Raw genomic sequence first — 23,301 nt, 5'->3', positions numbered from 1 at the left:
CATAGCTGCAATAATTTAGGTGATGTCTCACACCCTCAAAATTTTGTACCAATTGAGAGTTTTTCATTCTCAATGGCCAATTGTGACTACTTGCAGAAACCCTAGGCTCCACAACACACATAAGCAAAAATCAATAATAAATCTCGATGATAGGCAATGAGCCCTTAATGCCTCTTTTTTTTTTTCTCGATAGGTTGGCCTCCTTTTTATTTATTCACCACTTCTTCCAACAACCTTTAGAAGTTTTTTTATTTAATAATTTTATAAAATATCACTTTATTGAGTTAATTAAATATAAAATTATCTTGTAATATATTTTTGTTCATAACTTTATAAATAATTTAACTCCTCCAAAAAATGGGGACATTACAGGTCCGCCCCTCCTAAAATTGCTTGGCCTCAAGCAATCTTAATGCTGGATGATACAAAATCACTTCTCCCTCCCAAGTAGCATCTTCAACAAGAAAAAATCATTCCACTTAACCAGATACTCTCTGATTACTCTCCTACGAAGCTGCTTCTCTCTACTATCCAGAATGGATTCTGGCACTAAGATCAATTTCCCCTCATCATCTAAGGGAGGTAATATAGCATAAAGCATCACATTCTAACCCAATGCCTTTTTGAGGCGTGATACGTGAAACACATTATGCACTCTACTATTTGTGGGAAGCTCAAACTCATAAGCCACCTCACCAACTTGTCTGATGATCCTAAATGGTTCATAATAGTGTGGCTTGAGTTTCTCTACACCACTCTTCTTGAGAGTGGATTGCTTATATGGCTGCAACATGAGGTAAACCATATCATTTACATCAAAACTACGCTCAATCCTCTTCTTGTCTGCATACTACTTTTGCTGGTTCTAAGCTCTAGCAATCTTATCTCTGAGAGTAGCAACTATATCCTTACTTTCCTATAATAGTTCACCTGCATAGGTACTCAACTATCTCCCAACAACAAATCTAAGAAACTAGGTGCCTCATAACCATAAAGTGCCATAAAAAGTGTCATTTGTATAGTCATATGATATGTAGTATTCTAACAATACTCACAGAGATATATCCATATGACCCCAGCTCACTGTTGATCTGCCACATAATTCCTCAAATACCCTTCCACCCATTTGTTTACAATCTCTGTTTGACCATCAGTGTATGGGTGATAACTGGTACTAGGTGTAAGCTCAGTGCCACACAACTAAAATATCTCTTACCAAAAGTGACTCATGAAGTGGCTATCCCTGTCACTCACAATGCTCTGAGGCAAACCCTGTAATCTAAAAATCTCCTTGAAGAAAACCTCTACCACCTGAGTTGCTAAGTATGTAGTAGTGATAGGGAAGAAGTGAGCATATTTTTTCAACCTATCCACCACCACATAGATACAATCATGCCCTTAGGCCCTAGGAAAGCCCGTAATAAAATCCATAGAGATGCACTCCCACTTCCTGTCAGGAATAGGAAGTGATTGTAGGAGCCCTACTGGATAAGTGTGCTCTTGTTTGTTCTGCTGGCAAACATGACACTCTCGCACATACTACAAAACATCAGCCTTAAGTCCCTTCCAATTGAATCGTTCTCATACTAACCTGTATGTCTTGAAATACCCAGGATGGCTTGTTGTAGGTGAATTATGGAATGCTCTCAAAATCAGTTGCTTCACTTTCGATCCTGGGACTAAGTAAATCTTGTTCTTGTAAATGATCAAATTATCTATGAGAGTGTATCAGGTGTTGATTATTGTTCCCTCCACTATAGCAGAGGCCCACATGTCTCTGGCATATTCTGCTACAATCAAGTGTCACCAATTCTCTAATATCTGAATCATAGAAGTGAGGCGTGGCCTACGGAATAAAGCATTTGCAACAATATTCTGTGTCCCTTTAACATATGTGATATCAAAATCATATGCCTATAACTTACTCACCCACTTCTGTTGGTGATCATTCAGGTCCCGCTGTCCCAAAAAGTGCCTTAAACTATTATGATCAGTTTTAATACAAAATTTGCTGCCCACAAAATACTGTCTGAATTTGGCCAAGGCATGCATGATGGCCAATGTCTCCTTATTATATATGTTGAATGATCTCTCAGCCCCTCTAAGTTTCCTACTCTCATAAGCTATAGGATGCTTGTCCTGCATGAGTACAACACCAACTTCCTCTCCAGAAGCATCACATTGAAGCTCAAATGGCTTCGTAAAATTAGGCAATGCTAATACTGGACATGTAGTCATCATTTCCTTGAACTGCATAAAACACTCTTGTGCCTCCTGAGTCCACAGAAATGCCCCTTTCTTCAGCAAATCTTTCATGGGTGCTACATGTCATGAGTAGCCACTAACAAACTTGCAATAGAATCCACATAGACCAAGGAACCCTCTTAACTATGTAAGATTTTCTGGTGGTGGCCAATCAACAATAGCACAGATCTTTTCAAGATCCATTCCCACTCCTTCTGCACTAATGATGTGTCCAAGATACAATAATTCTATCATCCCCAAATCACATTTGGACTCCTTGGCATACAAGGACTCACTCTATAAAATGCTCAATACTGTCTCCAAGTGCTTTAAATGTTCCTGCCATGTCCTGCTATAGATCAAAATATCATCAAAGAACACTAGCACAAATTTTTTCAACTGATGGTGGAAAACCTTGTTCATAGTGAACTGAAAAGTGGTAGGTGCATTAGTCAAACCAAAAGGCATGACTACAAACTCGAAATGCCCATAATGACATCTGAAAGCAATTTTTTCAATATCCTGCTCTCAAACTTTGATCTTGTGATAGCCTGATCTCAAATCAATTTTTGTGAAATAACAGGCCCCATGCAATTCATCTATCAGCTCATCGATGTGTGGCATGGGATACTTGTTCTTTATAGTTCTCTTATTCAACACCCTGTAATCAATACATATTTGTAGAGTTCCACCCTTCTTTTTTACCAAAACAACAAAAGATGCAAAAGGTGACTTACTTTGTTTGATGTGTCCCATTGCTAGCAACTCCTTGATGGTCCACTCGATCTCATCTTTGAGTCATTTTGGGTGTTGGTATGGTGTGATCATGACAGGCTTAGAACCTTCCTCTAGCTCAATAATGTGCTCAATACCTCTGTCTGGTGGCCTGCCTAGTGGAATCTCACTGAATACCTTCTCATACTTGATTTCAATTTTTGAATATCTGGATGATATTCAGTCTTATGTTGCTCCCCTTGGGTAGGCATCAAGGCACATATTGCTACCCACTCTATATTATTATGCTTGGCTAATCTCTCCAATTGCCTAAATGGGATAGTCCTAACATCACCATTATAGATAGCCTTTAGCACATGAGTCTTGCCATCCACCACAAATCATATCTCCATATCCTCCAATCCCAGGGTAACCTCCTTCAAAGAATGTAGCCATTTCATCCCAAGTACTATGTCCATGTCACCCATGTTGACCACATGATAGTCCGCCTTAAACTCATAGTTGTTCGAGCACAAAGGTAGATCTCGCACCATCCTATCACAACAAAGAGTATATCCATCGGCTATCTTAACTCTCAGTCCCTCGAACTCCTCAGTAATGAGTCCATGCCTCTCCACAAATAGTGCATCAATGAAATTATATGTGGCACTTGTATCCAATAGAGTAATAACCTTCTGTCCTGCCAAGACTCCCCAAAATCTAAAAGATCCCTCTCTTTGAATACTATACAGATGTGGCTGTTGTAAATGTATCTTTGGAGTGTCTTTTTTTTTAGCACTATCTTCCTCTTGTTCACCCGCTGCCTCATCAGGATCCTCATCATGGTGCTCTGAGCTGTCTAAATCTGAACCCTCGTAATAAACCCACATCGCTCGATTAGCCTTCCCCTTAGGCCTCATAGGACAATCATGACCAAACTCATAGGGACCTTTGCAAAAGAAGCATAGCTTTTTCCTACATAGGTCATTAAGTGTTTCCTTATCCCAGGGTGCAGCTAGCTTGCTTTTTGAGTCACTAACCTTCTCTTTACCCTTGTTAAATTCCCCTTTGTTATCTCTAAATGATGAAGAACCCTTTGAACTAATCCAGTTTGCTGGAGCTACAAGTTCCATACTGTGGGCATTCTTCATGGCTTCTTATAATGTAGGAGGATCAAAGGCTTTTACCCACCCCTTGAGTGGTTTAGTTAATCCCTCTATGAATAAAATGACTAGCCTCCTTTCTAAAATGTCAGGCACCATCACTGCAAGCTTCTGAAAGTCATTGATAAATTGTTTTAAGCCTCCTCACTATCTCAACTGGGCTAACTCCCGAAAAATAAACTTCAGAATTTTTTTTATCAAACCTTTCTATCCATCTATCCACAAACTCCTAATAAGTGGTTACCTAATTGTGTTGCAATGTGATCATGCCATGTGTTCACCAATCATGTGTTGCCCCATCTAAATGTAAAGTGGCATACTTGAGTGCTTCAAATTCTGTCATAGTCTTTAGAGATAGGAAAGTGTCCACCTTATGAATCCAAGCATGAGCAGTCATTTTTCTATTGCCATCAAATGTGGGTAATACCAACTTGTTGGTGACCTGTTGCAACTCACTGTGTTTATCTACTTGCTTATGCCTGGCAGCTCTATAGTTTAGGTACTTGTCAAATGTCCATCCATCCTATACATATTCTAGTAATGAATCCCACTTATTCCTCTCTTGTCGAAGTTCATCTATAATATCTATTACCATAGCATCATGTGTGCATGCTAGAGTTTCTTCTCTGAATGTAGGATGTGTGGGTCTGTCAGTTGTTCTAGACTGTGTCCTATGTAATGATCCTGCTATGCTCCTATCATCCTGGTCATTATTATGATTATTCCTCCTATTTTCCCCAATCAAATGTTGCATAATAACCATCATTGCCTATGTACTTGCCTCTATTGACTGTAGAAGTCTCTCTTGTTGCTGTAAAGTCTCATCATCTCGCACACTTCTGGATGGGCTTTGAGAATGTCTCTCAGCCATATTCTCAGATATGTTGGTTCTTTAGTAAACTAAATTAAATGGTGGCTGGATAACCCTATCAGGCTGGCAAGAAACCACTCTGATACCACTGTAATGGCCCTTTCCAATAGGCCACTAAACAAATCCCTAAATTTAATACATGACTAAACTATATTGCTGAAATAAGAAAATAATAGTGCCAATGTATTCATTCAATGAAAACCAAATATTTTTACAAATGATATGTCAATTTTCAGCACTGAAACATTATGACCTGACACAGTACAGACAACTCTAACTAGCTGTATACAATTGAGAACTTATTACAACTACAAACTAAAATGAGAACCTGGATTGATCAGATATTGGAGACTGACTGCTGAAGACGATATGGTGAAAGTGCAGCTCCACTTGAAACTCCAAATCAACAATTAAGCACAAGTGAAAGGACTGAAATATCCTTCTCATAGCTGCAATAATTCAGGTGATCTCTCACACCCTCAAAATTGAATACCAATTGAGATTTTTCATTCTCAATGGCCAATTGTGAGTACTTGCAGAAACCCTAGATTCCACAATGCACATAAGCAAAAATCAATAATAAATCTCAATGATAGGCAATGAGCCCTCAATGCCTATTTATTTATTTTTTTCTCGATAGGTCGGCCTCCTTTTTATTTATTCACTGCTTCTTCCAGCAACCTCTAAAAGATTGTTTTATTTAATGATTTTATAAAATATCACTTTATTGAGTTAATTAAATATAAAGTTATCTTGTAATATATTTTTATTGATAACTTTATAAATAATTTAACTCCAAAAAACGGGAACATTACAGAAATTTGAAACTATAATAATGTGCCATCCTTTTGATTCCAATCGTATTTCCGCCGGCTCTGTCGTATACCATCGTTTGTGTGAGACTGACTTATTTTTACCTTCACTTCTATGGTCTTAATGGTTTTTCTTGACTTTAATGCAATAATTTAGTTGTGATATTGATGAGAATGGATGGCCTAGCCAAAATCAGAAAATGTATATAATAGAGCTCATTTCTTCTATCAAAACACATCAAAAATCTCTAAGCTCCTTCCTCATTAATGCCAATGGAGAGATCCAGAGCCATGGCTGGTAGATTAGGGTGCCTGATTATTTGGTTCGCCATATTAACAATAGCCCCCATTATAAGAGCCGATCCAGAGACCATACTTTTGGCCTATGGGTGCAGCGCCGTGCCCAACAATAACGTCACACTCTTCGCCCAAAATCTGAAGAAGGCTCTCGCATTTTTGGAGGAAAAAGTTGTTCCATCTGGTTTTGCTACGGTAAATGAGGCGGGAGCATCAGATCTGGTGGATTCGGTATATGCGGTGGCGCAGTGTAGAAAGGATAAGTCTGCTGCTGATTGCGCTGCCTGCATCAAAGTTGCGAGAATACAAGTTGCCAACTGTACCAAAGTTACCGGCGGCCGGGCAAACTATGATGGCTGTTTTATTCGTTTCGAGAACTACAATTTTTACAGTACTAGTTTCACCGATGAAGGCAATAAACAGGTGTGCGGCGTTGCCAACGCTAGCTCCTCCACTTCATTTTCATCAACCGCTCAGAGTTTGGTGACCGATCTGTGCGCTGCAGCTCCGCGAGTAAAAGATTATTTTGCTGCGCAGACGAGGAAATTAGGGGCGTCTAATACCACAATCTATGGCCTTGCCTCCTGTATTCGCTCCCTCACAACGGACAACTGCCAAAAGTGCCTCGCGCTTGCCAAGGACAACATTAACAAGTGTCTTCCTCGCTCCGAGGGACGGGCTGTTGACGCCGGCTGCAAGCTGCGATATGATTCCAAACCCTTTTTCCCAACCAATGCCACTGTCGACTTGGGAAATTTCCTTCCCGGAGGTTAGAATTTAACTCTATTCGATTTAATAGTTTGCTGCAGTTTTGTTGACGTTTTTGACACTCGTGTTAGAATTAGCAACCATGAATTGATATTTTCAGAAATTTAATTACACTGGTTTTGTTATTCTCTATTAATTTGTTTTTCAGGTAGGAAGAAGGTGAGTACTCGAGCGTGGATAATAAATTGGGTTGTGGGAGGGGCATTCATACTTTGCCTTCTAACTTGTTTCCTCCTCTTCCGGAAGAAAATAATGCGGCCAAGCCAGAAACAAGGTAAACTCTTTAAAGGCTAGAGCTAATATATTATGGATAAGGAGGCAAAAGTCTCAAGTCAGTTCGATTTTAGCTATGACTAATATAAAAGATTGAAATTTATGGAACAGTGGACACTGAAGGAGCAACAAAACTTCGCGGGCCGGGAGATTTCGACTTCAAGATACTGAGAAAGGCAACAAACAATTTTGATCAAGCAAATAAACTCGGAGAAGGAGGGTTTGGTGAAGTATTCAAGGTAAAATATGTTCATCACTCGGCATTAGGCTTGTGTGTTAATCTGACGAGATATGGATAACAGCAGTACAAACAAATAAAACAGAGCAAAAATAAGAGCAGAACAGACGAAAGTAAAACAGAACAGCTGTGAAGAATATAATCTTTATTGCACTTGTATTTCTTGTTATTGAAAACTAGATAAAGAAGAAACTCCAAAGTAATGAGAGAAAGCCATAGAGAAGAGAAGCCATGGAGAAACCCAAAAATGGGCTCTGCTGATCACAGGCCCAACTCATTATATTTATAGCCAAATAATAAATGTACAGATGTTTCTGGATTTGCATATATTAATGCGTAGTCAACAGGATTGACTGTAGGTGGCTATGGACGGTGGTAGGTGGCTGCACATTTTGCATGCGTATTTTGGAGAGTTCTTTGGTCTGTGCCGACCAATCCTGACATAATTAATTTATTTCAACATCCCCCCTAAATTAATTATCAAAAGGTTTCAAGTATCCCCTCATAATCTAGAAACGATGGGTCCTGGCCTTAAGCCTTGTTAGGTACCCATTTACAATCAATTATCAAATGCTTTCACTCTTCTTGTTTCTCCCATCATAATCACTCTAGGTTTTGTACTGATTACCCATAACCGATGCAATATGAAAGTGGTTTTAAGTTCACCACAAACTTCTCAAACATCACACAAGTGGTTTTAAGATCACCACAAACTTCAAACACTCAAGTGGTTTTGGATTACCACAAACCAAGCACTCACTGGTTTTAATGACCACAAATCATAACTATGGGGAAACTATCATCACTCTGGGCCTTTCTCTTTTGTACCTACATCAAACTAATTATTGAGTCCATATAAAAAGAAATCCATCTACCGAGGTACATGGGTACCCAGCCGCTGTACTCGCCAGTTCTATAGGAATCCTTTTCACATACATGGTTCATCAATATGTCAAACCAAAAACATTTGGGGTGTCGGGCACAACCGATAATATACCCCATACATTCACATAGCCCATTAACAATCATTACTAATTCAATTTTCATCACTTGGTTGGGGGATATCAATGCAATCAACTTCTATTACATGACCACTATCAAGAACATCATATCCTTCACAATTAGACAAGCACATTCTCACTACAAATTCCAACACTTTACTTCAAATTAGCACAAACAGACCTCATTGCACCATGATAACAAACTCACCACCAATCCAACCTATTTTCACTTATTGCAACAACAACTAACTTCAATAGCTAATGTATAACATCAAACACACATACTTCAAACACAAATATATAATAAAACCCGTTTAATAGCAGCAAACTAAGCTTTCACCTTCAACTTTGATCTCTCCACTTCACATTGCACTCTTTTGAATTCTTCTTCTCTCACAAGAATTGTGTACGTACACATTGGCACTTGGGCTTGGACAGAGGTGCTCCACAAACTGCATCTCTAATTGAAAGCTTTACACAATGCTTTGCATTTTCCCAAACATTTAACAATGCAATAAAATCCTCATTCTACGCACATCACATAGATAACAATATGCAGTTGCCTTCACCAATACAGATCAATAGAGTTGTTACTGTGGTCAGCAAAACTTTAACAAATACCAGTAGCAATGCACAAGTCCAAACTTTTAACACTTTTTATGTCTCTTCTCCACACTGGAATAGTGATTTCAGCAGATCATACGTACTCACCAAGTACACCTTCAACTCCCTTATTGCAGAACACTTCAAATGCAAGGCTTCCTTCTTCTCACGGCTTCTCTCAGTTTAATAGCAGGCCTTCAATCTCCTCCAAGCTAGGTACTCTTCAGCGGCATTTTCATATCACCTACACCAAGCTTTGCCAATGATTAAAATAGCTTGCAAATGATTCCAAAACAATCAGGCACAACAGCATATCATACATTGATGCTCCAATGTTCAAACTCTTACTCACTGTTCCTTAGCGATGGCTCTGATACCATATTGAAAACTAGATAAAGAAGAAACTCCAAAGTAATGAGAGAAAGCCATAGAGAAGAGAAGCCATGGAGAAACCCAAAAATGGGCTCTGCTGATCACAGGCTCAACTCATTATATTTATAGCCAAATAATAAATGTACAGATGTTTCTGGATTTGCATATATTAATGTGTAGTCAACAGGAATGACTGTAGGTGGCTATGGACGGTGGTAGGTGGCTGCACATTTTGCATGCGTATTTTGGAGAGTTCTTTGGTCTGTGCCGACCAATCCTGACATAATTAATTTATTTCAACACTTGTTACATTCATAGACCACAGAGGCTTTCAATTTATAATCTTCTCCTAATACTTCTGGAAAGTTCTAAACAGCCACGATGAGCATAAGAAGGGGAACATTCTGGAATTTTGGACTGTACAGATAGAGAGTTCTAGATTTTATAATTAATGCTCATCTACAGAACTATCAAATAAACATTTTTCTAACATAATCTGAGCTTGAAATGAACATGTTTGCAGGGTACCTTGAAAAATGGCAACGTCGTGGCAATAAAGAAGCTGACATTGAGCCGCTTTCCCCGTGCAAGTTCTGAATTCGAGAGCGAAGTGAAACTCATTTCTAATGTTTATCACAAAAATCTTGTGCTTTCGCTTGGATGTTGCAGGCAAGGGCAAGAAAGGCTCTTGGTTTATGAGTACATGCCAAACAGCAGCCTCGACAGAGTATTATTCGGTTTGCTACTCCTCAACTTCCCACTTTTGCTTCTTTCATCCATTTCAATTAACATGATAGATTTTTTAACTCTAGTAAATTACCCTGTATGCAGGAGAACATAAAAAACATTTGACTTGGAAGGAAAGGTTCAACATCATCGTGGGCACTGCTCGTGGTCTTGCTTATCTCCATGAGGAATTCCATGTTTGTATCATCCATCGTGATATTAAATCAAGCAACATATTGCTTGACGAGAACTTTCAGGCAACAATAGCAGATTTTGGGCTTGCAAGACTTCTTCCACATGATAAAACTCATGTTAGCACAAAAGTTGCAGGAACCTTGTAAGAAAATCCATCCTCACTCCAATGTTTATCTGATACCCCTTTTTCTTACATAAATATAGTAACACCCTTTTCGTTTCCCCTTTGCAGAGGATACACAGCTCCTGAATATGCAGGCCATGGGCAATTGACGGAGAAAGCTGACACCTACAACTTTGGTGTGGTTGTTCTTGAAATAGTCAGCGGCAGAAAAAGCATTGACATGAACCAGCCACCTGATATGTAATATTTGCTTGAATGGGTAATTTACAATGCTAATTGCATCCTTTTATCCCTTCATTCTCTCCCTTGAAGATCTTGGTTATTTAAAAGAAAATCATCCTTATCGCAGGTTTGGAGCCTACATGAACAAAACAAGGTATTAGAGATAGTGGAAAGCGAAGAGAAGATGGAAGGGTATAATGAAGAAGAGGTAGTGAGGGTGATAAACCTTGGGCTTCTGTGCATACAAGGATCTGTGACTCATAGGCCATCAATGTCTGAGGTTGTGACAATACTGTTAAGTAATGCTGAGATTGATCTTCAGAAACCTCTGCAGCCGGCATTCGTAGATGTGGGGTACCAAGTGCGTGGAGAAAGTTCCCCTCCATCTCAATCAAATGCTATGATTACAGAATCCCTCGATGCTCGGTAGTACTGCCTATATTTCTCTTTTCCAATGGACACATGGAGGGTAGTGAGAAATGATGAATTGTTTAGTTCTAGCCGGTTATGTAGTTACGGGCATAAAATAGTTTCCCCTTCCCATCTTTAAGGTGAAAAGAAAAGCAAGAAAAGGATTAAAAGAGAGTTGAATTTAGATGTTCAAGAAATGGTCGCATATTAATTATATCTTATAGTTGAGGGTACTGATATCATTCACTATCTTTTAAATAAGAAATATAAGCTTTTGTCATCATTGTGTTCTCAACATACAATCATTTAATGTATGAATAATTCATAATAATATTGGAGAAATTTTTTTGGTTGTGTAAATTTTTATTTTAAATATCAAAATTTTTAACAATTTCAGAATGTATATATTTCAATATCAATTAGAAGAAGATTATATATATATATATATATATATATATATATATTAGTGCACATCAATCAAGGGCATCACATTTAATTATCCTATAATTATAATTATATAACATAATAGAATAATTACATATTATAATTATATAATAGAATATAGTTATCGATTAAAGGTAGAAATAGATTTTTTATAAGGGACCCAAAACTACAATAATCATTATAAAACATTAAAAATAGTTCACTGGTTTAAATGATACTGATAAAGAAAATCAACACCCCCATACATCAAACAACCCACCATAGAACCAACATTAAACTAAGATCGACACCAACAACAAAAGAAAAATATAGACCTAATCTTTGGACTCAAAAGGACTAGTGAGCTAGCTAAATAATTAACCACACTTCAAGCTAGCTCAAAAGTCATCTCCTCTCACATTTCCTTGATCTTTTCCATGGCCACTTTGACATCCTCTTTGTTCAGCTCATCATTCTTGGCCTTTGGCTTCGTTGTTGTTGGTTTGGTTCTTTTTTTAACTAGAGACTCTTCCACACCCTTAGGGTCATCCAAGTCTAGCACAATGATATTGTCTGCATTCAAAACAACATTACTTGCAATTTTCTTCATGCTCTCCACTATCATCTCCAAAGTTTCTATTAATTTTTGACCATGTTGGTAGTATTTTCAAGGTTCTCAATTATATCCACTAGCTATTGCAACACATTGTTCTTCTCCATATCATACCCAATAGCATTAGTCACATGTCCCTCATTAAGATTATTCACCACATCTTCCATTTTGGCATTTATGACTTTATAATTTATGTTGAGCTTTTAAATTAAACTAAAGGTCCATTGCTCCATTTTGCAGGTATACATGGAGATCTTTTCCATGCTTTGAAATACTACTAGAGGAGGTAGTATGTTCATCCCTTTTATGCCCTCCTCCATCAACTTTGCATCAACCTCATTTAAATCGACTAGGTTAAGCATTGGAAAAATCATTTCTCTACTTTCCTCATTTTTATCTTATGTTTCTTCAGGGGAGACTTTAAGAGGAAAATTCTCTAGTTTAATAAATATATTATCAGTAATGTTATCTTCAAAGGATTTGAAGCACAAGGTATCTTTATCTAAATCTTCTTCATTCAGATACCTCCTTCTATAAAATATCTTTCACTTCCTCCGAATGAACAAAAATAGGGAAAGGGCATGTACTCAATGACCTGAACATTATTTCAATTGACCAACCAAAATAATTACTCTCACCATCCTCCTCCATATTTAAACTACTCACCTCTTCATTACTAGCACCTTTAGCATCAAACATAATTTCTCTATAATTAACATTCTTCTTATTTCTTTTCACAGATCCCATTTTTGTTTCACCCAACTCCATAATCATGTGCTAGCTTTTGCCTTTGCTACTACCAGTATTTTCAGGGTTTTTCTCAATCTTAGTAGAAATATACATAGGGAGGGTCTCCATAACATTATCCATGATAAAGTCAAAAATAAATCTCATTAACTCTTCATGGAGAATGGGTTTGTTCAATTTCTCTTTAAAATCCTTAATGTTATGTGCTAGAAATCAAAGCAAGTAAAATGAAAAGAAAATCTTAATTTTTTTTTCTAAAATCATTTAGTACAACAAAATGGTATTTATGACCTCTATCATACCTCCCATCCAAAGTGATTTACTTAATTATCACTTTTAGCACCAATTTCTATAATATTTTTGTAGAAGAAAAAGAAAAGACCCATCCCCTTTCTTTAACCAGAGCCCCGTCATAAAATTTTAGGAATTTTTTAACCATTTCTACTACAATATCTCTATTTCAGTATAAGTTCATAACATTAGCTTTAAGACTAGTTACAATCATTATAATGTTGATGTCTAGCTTAAGGTGTCTCCTCACTAAGGTAACCATGCCAACATCCCATCCATAATCAAACACCTTGATGATCTTAGGTTTGACATCCTTCACTCTCTTCATATAGGGCACCAAACTAACCTTATCCAATTTATACCAAATCTATAGTTCTTTCCTCCATTGATCATAGTTCCCAAGTTCCTACCTTTTAAAGATCTACCCAGCTTAATATTTCTCAAACTTTCGTCTACTAGAATTTTTTTCCAAATAAAACTTTCCTTTCTTAGAAAAGAGCCAAGATAAGTGAGAAAAAAGAAAATCATCCACAAAGCATGGGAAAATCTCTAAAATTAGTACAAAAACTTTCCATAAGTAATGCCATCATTACTATGCATGTCCCTAGGCTTATCATTCATTAATAATCAATTATTTATAATCCCCAACTTATATAAAAATTTATCATGATCGATCATAGCTTTTAAATTTTGCACTATTTGAATAATTTAAATAATTTAGAATATTGATAGAATCCCACTTAATCCATCACAATTTGCAGTTGCACTTCTTCGCTAGCCTTAAACCATCGAAGAGACCCATAGCTTTAGCTAAATGATTTGATTGACATCGAATAGGAAAAAAAGCTTTAAATGGTCAAAGAAAATGGCCAAATTCTTGAAAATGACCTTGCCAAGGGCTTGGGATTTATGTCATGTATGAATGAAAAATAAAAGATAAGGGAAGACCCATGAACTCAAGCTAGATAAGAACCCTAGAGTTTTACTATCTTAGATAGAAAGTCTTGATACTAATGTTAAAAGGATACAAGGGAGGATCAAAGATACCATCGAGGGTGGATGATAATAGCCTTCACATGGGAAGGGTTGGAAAAATAGAGCAAAAATAAACCATTTATGAGGTTTGGAATGTCATCAAGTTAGACTCCATGAGAAGTCTAGGCATTGGCCACCCATTCATTGAAAATGATTTCAAGAGTATTTAAGCCCATAAAATAACCTACTAGAAGGTATTCTTTCAAGCTATTCATAGGGCCTATTAAAATATTGGTCATTAAGAACAAAATATGGCATAGTGCAAGGAAAGAGAATCCCCAAAGGAGATGTTTTAGCCCCTAGGAAATAACCACACATCGGAAGCACAATACAAGATATGAGATCTAATAATAAATACATCTCTTTATTCATAAAATAACTGATTACATGCAATGTGTTGGGCTATAAGGCCTTCTTGGTTATGACCAAATAATATAGCAATTATAATAATAGTCCTACAAGATCCCTTAAGATCCAATCCAAACACTAGCTAGTCTAGATTCATACTTTGGTAGAAACCTCCAAGGTAGATTTAAACTTATTCTCACAAGCCCACCAAGAAATCTCCTTATTTCTTGAGCCTCATCTACCAGCCCTTCTCAAACGTTACCTAAGATCTAGGTGTAAACTACCTCACATCTCACACTCTATCCACACACTTGGGAAAACTTTGCTCACTCAGCTACTCCATCTTCTTAGGAAAAGCCATAAATAAGACATGACCAAACATTAAAAAAAAAACACTTCCAAGTATCAGTAGCTACACCAAGTATAATCAAGCCCCTTCATTGACCAAGCTACTTGGTTAAGACAACAACTAAACAATGCAATATAAGCTGATTTCCCTAGTGTATGTTGAGTTCTACTCCTTTGGTGACTAAGTCCCTTCATTGACTAGGCTACTTGGTCAACACTAAAACCAAAAATCACCAAGCTTCTAGTGCATGCCAAGTGCCTTCGATGATTGAACACCTCTTCTTTGACCAAATAACACTCCAAATATTCTCCAAAGCAACTACTAAGAATTCCATCAAGAACTCCAAAGTAGTCATTGAGAAAACCCATGCTAATCCTACATCAAATTTTCCAAGTAATTATAAAAATGTGTCCCGCATTTTGATGCCTAGTGAAAGATCTGAAGTAATCTTTTTCTTCACCAAAAGCTTCCACTCCAATAGGGACAAGAAAACTAAGCTGCACATAATCCAAATCTTCTCTAACCATTCAAACATCAGAAGCATATGAATCACCAATAATTGATTCAAATGCAACTTATCACATCAATCCATATCAACAAAAAGTTCATCCAACTCCACATCCATAATGACATGTAGATCCAAGACCAAATCCACATCAGTAGCAATATATAACTCCTCAACAACACATGCCAAACTCTCAATACTAGCAATCTCGTTGCTCAAAACATGATGCTCTAGAAAATATAACTCAACATCCATAACAACTGATTATCTATGACCAATTGTTTTGCAATTTCCATGTCAGATCCAACTAACTGATCATGAAAATAAAGACATTAATAAGGTTAAGAATATTCTCAACAACAACCTCAAGTTTCTCTACAGGTTGTGCATTAGACTCCACAAACTAATTAACAAATCCCAACATCTTTCACCTTGACCTTGCTATGAAATTTCCCCTCTTGAGCAAGTCTTCAACATGCCAAACAAATGTCTTTTGGATCTGTGGACTTCAGTTCCACAAGAATCTATAGAATTCAACCATCCCTTCGTTAACTCAATTAGTTAATCTAGCTTCCAACCAAGCTGACATCTTTGAAAACCTCTTCTTCACCACATCATGGAGATTGACAATCATCCCAAGGTTAAATATTCTCAAAGCCATCTTTTGATATCTTCACAAACCCTCTACAACAAATGTTTCATTCAAACCTTATGAAAAATCCAAATTATTTGTGAGTTAGATTGCAACCTTTCACCTTGCACAAAAAACTAGGAACAAATCAAAAGTCTAGGCACACTGATCTACAATAAACATTACACAAAATCTCTATGATCATGCTCCAACAAGATTAACCTTCCATCTTTACATCCATTGATCCATCTATAAGTCCTCTAGAATTATAAGTTAGAATCACAATCTTCCACCTCATGTCCAATATATCAAGGACTCCATAAAGAATGATCCACCACAAGATCAAGATCTTCTTAGATCAACTTCTCCAACCCAAGTTCCTAGTGGAAACTCCCTCAACTTCAGTGATTTGTCTACATATTTAGGAACAATTGTTCTCTAATACCATCTAACACAATGCAAGGAAGGAGAATCCTCGAAGGAGATGTCCTAGCCCCCAACAAATAACCACATAGTGGAAACATAATACAATATACAAGATATGATATCAAATACAAATCTTTATTCATAAAATAATTGATTACATGCAATGTGTCAGGTTGTAAGGCCTTGCTAATTATGGCCAAATACAATAGCAATTACAATAACAATTATTCAGATCCCTCAAGATCCAACCAAAACACTAGCTAGTCTAGATTCATACTCCAATAGAAACCTCCAAGGAATATCTAAACTTGTGTTCGCAAACCCACCAAGAAATCTCCTTGTTTCCTAGGCCTCGATTACTAGCCCTTCTCAAACTTTACCCAAGGTCTAGGTATAAAATGCCTCACATTTGGTGCTCAATCCACACACTTAGGAAAACTTTTCTCACTTAGCTACTTCATATTTTCCATGCTAGATCTCACATTCAGTAAATGACTCACTGCACCAAATCAATGAATAAAGACTCCAAAAGACCCCCTTGCTTATACCCAACTAAGCCATAAGTTGGCCTAGGATATTAAAAATTAAATAAACCCTTGCATTACATCCACATTTAAGTCACAAATTGGCTTAGAATAAAAATTAAATACATCCAAATTAAATGCCAAGGTCAGTTCACACTAGAGACCAGAGATAGACAACTGAGGAAATGTAGGAAATAGGACATGACTAAGCATCACAAAACCACTTCTAAGTATCAACAACTACAACAGGAATAATTGAACCACTTCATTGACTAAGCTACTTGCTCAACACAACTGAACCATGCATTATAAGCTAACCTCCCCAGTGTGTGTTGAATTCTAAACCTTTGGTGATTAAGTCCCTTCATTGACTAAGCTACTTGGTCAACACTACAACCAAGCATGACCAAGCGTCATGTGCATGTTGAGTGCCTTTGATGACTGAGAACCTCCAGGATCATCAAGCACCTCTTCTTTGACCGAATAACACTCCAAGTATTTTACAAAGAAAGTAATGAGAATTCCTCCAAGAACTCCAAAGTAGTCAATGAAAAAAGAAACAATTATCTTGCATCAAGATCAATGGAGAAATACCTCACAAGACACTTTCATCATAAATTTACAAGGGACTTTAATTGGGGAGCACACCATGAGAATCTATAGCAATAACTCTAGAACTAAAATCACATGTTTGATCTAAGTTTGTTAGAGCCATAATAAAAATCCCTATGAATCTCTCAATAAGTATCATATAAGACATATATAGGAAAAGAATGATTCAAAAAAGTAATTATATGTTTAACATTTAAACATATCCAAGAGAAATTTAAATATTTAAACATCTATCTATACACGTGTACATAACATGTAAATTTATGTAGCTCATTAGGATCAAAATGAGTCCAAGGATGTAGTCAAAAATGTTTAAAGATCATCAATTTCTTATAGGGTCAAAATATTCCCTATAATCCATAAATGCATCATCTAATGTCTAAAAAGATTTGAAAATGTACGAAAGGGTCTTAAGGGGATTTATGTGGTAATAGGGAGTCTAGAGAGTCTTATATTGTAAGATCATCTTAAGTGTTATCATGTCTTAATAGGTCCTATTATTTGTGTTCATATGTCCTATGATGTCATAAAAGGTCATTTTTGGGGTTCCTAACAAGTTTTATATCATAATAGGAGTTTCCTTATGTCATAAAAGATCCTACTAAGGGGCCTTAGGTGTTCTCAATGGTTCAAGGATGTAAAGGATTGTATTTTAACATCTAACTATACACATATACCATTTAAATACATAACAAGGATAAACATAGAACACACACATAACATTTATGTATCTAATAAATAAATTTAAACATTTAGCTATATATTTGAGATAAATTGTCTATAGTTTAAAAAGAAACATCTCTATACATTTTCACATACATTTCATTAAATATTTTTAAAGACTTGAAAATATTTTATATTATTCACTAATAATAGATTTCTAATATTTTATAATAAGTTAGTTTCAAGGATTTCTAATATTTTATAGCTACAAATTATTCTAATTTTGACTACATTAAAAATTTATAAAATGTTAAAAACTGCTGAAAATTAAAAAGTAAATAAGATAATTGAATAACATATATTTCACAGTAAAATTTTTTAGTAGGAAAGGAAACATTATCTAGGTCTTGTATCAATGATGGTTGAAACAACTTTAAAATGCTCATGGGATGGCTATGACAGTTTGGGGTGTGAGAGAGTTCAATATAACACTTAAGGACCGTGAGCATTTTCTGGACTTAATGTTTTTGATGTATTAAAAAGAAGCTAGAAGGGGCCTAACCTTGAAGTATAGTAGGCTAAAGAATAGTCAATACTCACAACCATACAATTTAACCTATGCCTTTTCTAGATATCAAATTTTTCTTATCGATCAAAAAATGATCAAAGTTGTTCTTACTAACAATATTAACATAAATAACCATATTACTATAAAGTCTAAACAAAAAATTATTATGGCAGCATAAATTACAGGTGCTTCTATGTAACCAATAGTTATCCAGCTTAACAAAAAATTCCTTGAATAAGATAAAGTTCATAATATACCATATCATAATAAAAAATAAAAGAAAAAAGAGCATAGAGGCCAACTCTCCTCTTTATCGTCTGAGTTCTCCATAGTCAGTTTTTCCTCCTCCTTGACAGGCTTGTCCAATAGGGTCTTGATCCAATCATCTACCAAAAAGCCATAGAGAAAGCTTGTGGTTTCACTTTTTTTTCCCACTTCCTTCTTCTCCTTGATCACCTATATAAAATACAAAGTGGTGGCTATCAAATGCATTACCTTAATAGAAAACTCAGCAAGGACCCCAAATTTATGGTACAATGCCTCCTGATTATAAATCAGATCATATATAGACCTCTCCAGCCTATCCATCCTATTTTTTTTAGTTATCCCCTTCATGGTGGTGACTTTCGATCTTCCCACCACCGATAGTAGCCTCCTTCATTAGGGAGGTGATATCCTCACCCAAGCTCTTGTCCAAGAATGAGATGCCTTCCACGGTATCAAAAACATGGGATGGACTAGGGATATCTTTGCTCCTAGAGCTAGAGTGGATCACTTTTATCTTCCTCTTACTAGTAGGTTTTCTTTCATTCTCCCTAGATTCTGAGCTTGCTTCTTTTTTTGGGGGATCCTAAATTTCTCCATTTTGAGCCTCTTGTTGGATCTCCTAGAAACTTTGTTGCTCCACCCAGTATTAATATCTTAGTCAATAGGGCTAATTTCTTTTTTGTTAGAAATGGAATTTTTTATAGTTCTCTTCGAGGTTAACTTAGGGCTCAGGTCAGTGGAGGATTTTAGAGTCACATTGTCTAGGGGATTAACCAAAAGAGGTTGCTTGAGGGAAAGTTGAAATTTGTAGAGTTTGGACATGAAGGCCTAGTGCAGGATATAAAAGGGTTTCCCTTCTTCCCTCTTTTTCTATCAAATGCAAAATAAGGTGTGGGAAAGAGATTAAGTCCAAGTTTCTAAAGTTATTTGAGATGGGGAAGTGGTAGTAATACAACACCTAGAACTAGTCCTCAATGAAAATGTAGCACATGATGGCATAACATACAATGTCCCATGGCCTAGAGAAGTCCTCATAAGAGAAGCCACCGCGCATGCATGGAGGTTCCTCCTTAGGGTAGAAAAATTTATGCAAATTTATTTCATCTGAAACTCTAGGCTACTTATGCCATCTCTTGCCTTTGAGACACAAGGTAGCCACCCTAGCAGTGAGATCCTCCATCATTTCAAAGGCTGCCCCATTAATGGTTACCTTTTTTTTAGCCTTGGAATTCACAAATTTCAAGGACACATGCTTGTCATACCTTTTTTGAAGTAATGTTGATGCTTCTTGTATGCGGTAGTATATGTGGCTGAGCAAATTCATTTAGGACTCTTGGTAGCTGGTATGAAATAATGCCTCTGGAAACTTGAGTTGGTTGAAGACTTCAAGAACTTGATTGACATGACAATACCTTTGTTATTGATGTCAATGGGGGATACATTGAATGAAAAACATCTTCTAGTAGTATATAGGAGATGTATATGTGGGAGAGATGTACCGAAGGGAGATTATCACATTGAGTTATATCAATGGAGGAGAAGCATAAATAATTGATGCCATCCAAGTAAGAATGAGGAAGCATTGGTAAAGAGTTGTTCCTAAGAGTTTTAGATTTGACTGATGAAGAGGATATGAAAATATGCGAGAAACAACAGAGTCAGATTTGGTATTCTTGGAACTTAGATGTTTTTCATCTATGCTTCCATCAATTCCAAGGTGGGAGATTTCTAGCATGAATGCTGATGGTATTCCTTTGGAGGGGTATCCCAACCATTGATATCACACTTTGGGAGATTGAAAAATTATATTTATGACTATAATTGTCATTTATGTCAACATAGTATTATTTCTATAAAGTTTGGCAGAGTAGAAAAAAGAGAACAAGGTCATACAAACTGTGTATTGATGATGAGGTCAAGCGTAGTTGAGGATATATTCTACATTATATCCTGATGAATTGGATGAGTGCACATGAAGAAAATCAAAGACATGTGATAGTTATTTTTAATTTATAAAAGACATTGTATAAAAAAAGTACTTGAGAAGTGCAATCTGGTGTTCGGATTATATCTCGTAACCATGATAGAATATGCATGAGTCTAGTTAGCAAATGATAGTAGACAACCTAATGATGATGATAGTGAGTGTGTGAGGTTTGAGGTTTCATGTGTAAAAAATTGTAATTACTGTGAGCTGATAGTGTTTTGTAATTGTAATAATATCTTAATGAGGTTCTATTGTAATTGATTGGGAAAATGTCAAGGCCAACTCAAGGAATTATTTTAAGAAGATTGCATAAAAGAAAGGATGTTTTCCTTGTAATGTAGTGTGTAAGTGTATGCAAGTAAGAATAATTCAATTAATATGCAAAATTTGTAAATGCAAGTAAGCGATCAAGGAGATTAGTGTGATACAAAGTTAAAGATTTGATATTGAGGTCTATGAAGGTATTTTTTATGATATTGACACAATAAGAGGAAAGAGAAAGATTTTGAGTTATGAAGATCAATTTCATCTATATTATTTTGAAAGGAAGAATAGAAAATCTAGTTGGATAGTGAGTTGTCTTGCCCCTAAAGGTAATTGGAGAGTGAGTCCATTTTCCTTCTACAACTCCTAATTCCTAGTTAACATGAGTCCTAATAGGGTTGGAATCTGCTAACAAGGATTCAAAGTATCCTAATAGGGACTAATATGTATTGAATGTGTTTTATTAGCTCCTAATAGAGTCTATCCTCTTACAAGGAACTTTTATATTAGTACATTATTTTGTGGGTACCATCCCCGCTGGGGTTTTCCCTTTGATTAAGGGTTTTCGTAGTTAACTAATCTAGTGTTATTGTGTATGTGATACTCTTCTTATGATATCTGATTATATTGTTCAGATGCTTAAGGTTTAATAAGGTTGATAAAAGTTATATTGATTTGATAACTGATTCAACCCACTCCCACCTCTTAGTTATCTTGGTGGACTTTACTTTCTAACAAAGTAGTCCCTAGTCTTCAATGTCCAATTACAATAATTTTTACTCATAACTTAATGGAATAAATATTTATTTCCTATCCTCTTACAATCATGCATTGTTCTTGTAGACCTACAAACACAAACACAACTCAACATAGAGACATATAAAGGGGACAAATATGAATTTCATTTTAAAAATTTGAATAAAGAATGTGTAGAATTTAAGAAAGGTTTCATATACTAAGCATGTATAATTTAAAAGTACATGCATAATATTATCACCAAAAATTATGTACGTGGTACTACTTGACTCATTCTTGATGATGCGTCAACCTTATTTGATGTGAAATGTGTCTAGCATTCAAAAACATTAAGTGCATCTTTATACAAGCTCCTATATTATTCATTTGATAATTTTGTAGCACAAATTTTATACAAGATTCATCACCACCATCTTCACCTTTTACATGTCCACTCTAAAAAAATCTCTAGACATGTGACATATTTTCATTATGATGATATCTACATAGTGCATAAAATGATCTTGATGATTTAAATTGTGGAGTTACATAAATCTAAATAAAACACAATGTATACCAAATTTTTATGCCCCTTTATTTCAAGTTTGTAAAAATCTTCTTCAAGCATTATTCTACATAATGAGTATCATCCTTCTTATAATCACTTATATAAAATATGATAAATTATTTCTTGATGACACATGCATCAAATGTGCCTTGAATAACATCCAAATCTAACTGTGCATGTTGTGAAGACACGTGTACTATATTCTAGCAATCTATTCTAAAAAATAGTTTCACATTAATCACCTTTTGATGAACAAAGGATTAGTGTTCTTTTAAATCAACAAATGGTAAAATAGTTTGAAGTGGGAAATCACCTCTCAACATTTGGAATTATTTTGCTTGTTACTTTGCAAAAATAAAAGCCTGAAGAGAGTGAGTTTAAATGAATTTTATAAATTTTTCCATAAATCATCCAATATTTATCTCCTCTTTAATATATTCTAACCTTTTAATTATTTCCAAACTTCTATTTCATTCTTTATATATTTATAACTCATATAATTTACCATCTTTGTCACGTCTATGTTTTCATTTTTTCAAAGGAAAAAAGTCAAATCAATAGGTTTTTCACATATTCCTTTTATGTAATTTATTTGATCACCTCCATCATCTCTTTTGTCGCATTAAATGACTATGACAAAAACATTTTTTCTACAAGGAGGAGCTTCTTCAAAACCATAAGTGGGATATATAATTTCTTTATACTTCTCAT

General features: G+C 35.8%; 1 pseudogene across 1 annotated transcript; it reads left to right on the top strand.

Annotated features, from left to right (window-relative positions):
* Positions 1–6,032: 6,032 nt before the first annotated feature.
* On the top strand, positions 6,033–11,086 carry LOC149536976 (cysteine-rich receptor-like protein kinase 2; annotated as a pseudogene). Its single transcript, XR_016357812.1, has 7 exons — positions 6,033–6,870; positions 7,018–7,143; positions 7,254–7,381; positions 9,880–10,093; positions 10,188–10,419; positions 10,510–10,660; positions 10,751–11,086. The product of XR_016357812.1 is annotated as a cysteine-rich receptor-like protein kinase 2 (transcript).
* Positions 11,087–23,301: the final 12,215 nt, after the last annotated feature.

Source organism: Cupressus sempervirens, chromosome 10 (genome assembly GCF_028749045.1).
Source record: "Cupressus sempervirens isolate cs-2001-9-10 chromosome 10, ASM2874904v1, whole genome shotgun sequence".
Taxonomy (NCBI): Eukaryota; Viridiplantae; Streptophyta; class Pinopsida; order Cupressales; family Cupressaceae; genus Cupressus; species Cupressus sempervirens.
The sequence above is the reverse complement of the archived record's forward strand: the minus strand, read 5'-3'. Positions and strand labels throughout refer to the sequence as shown.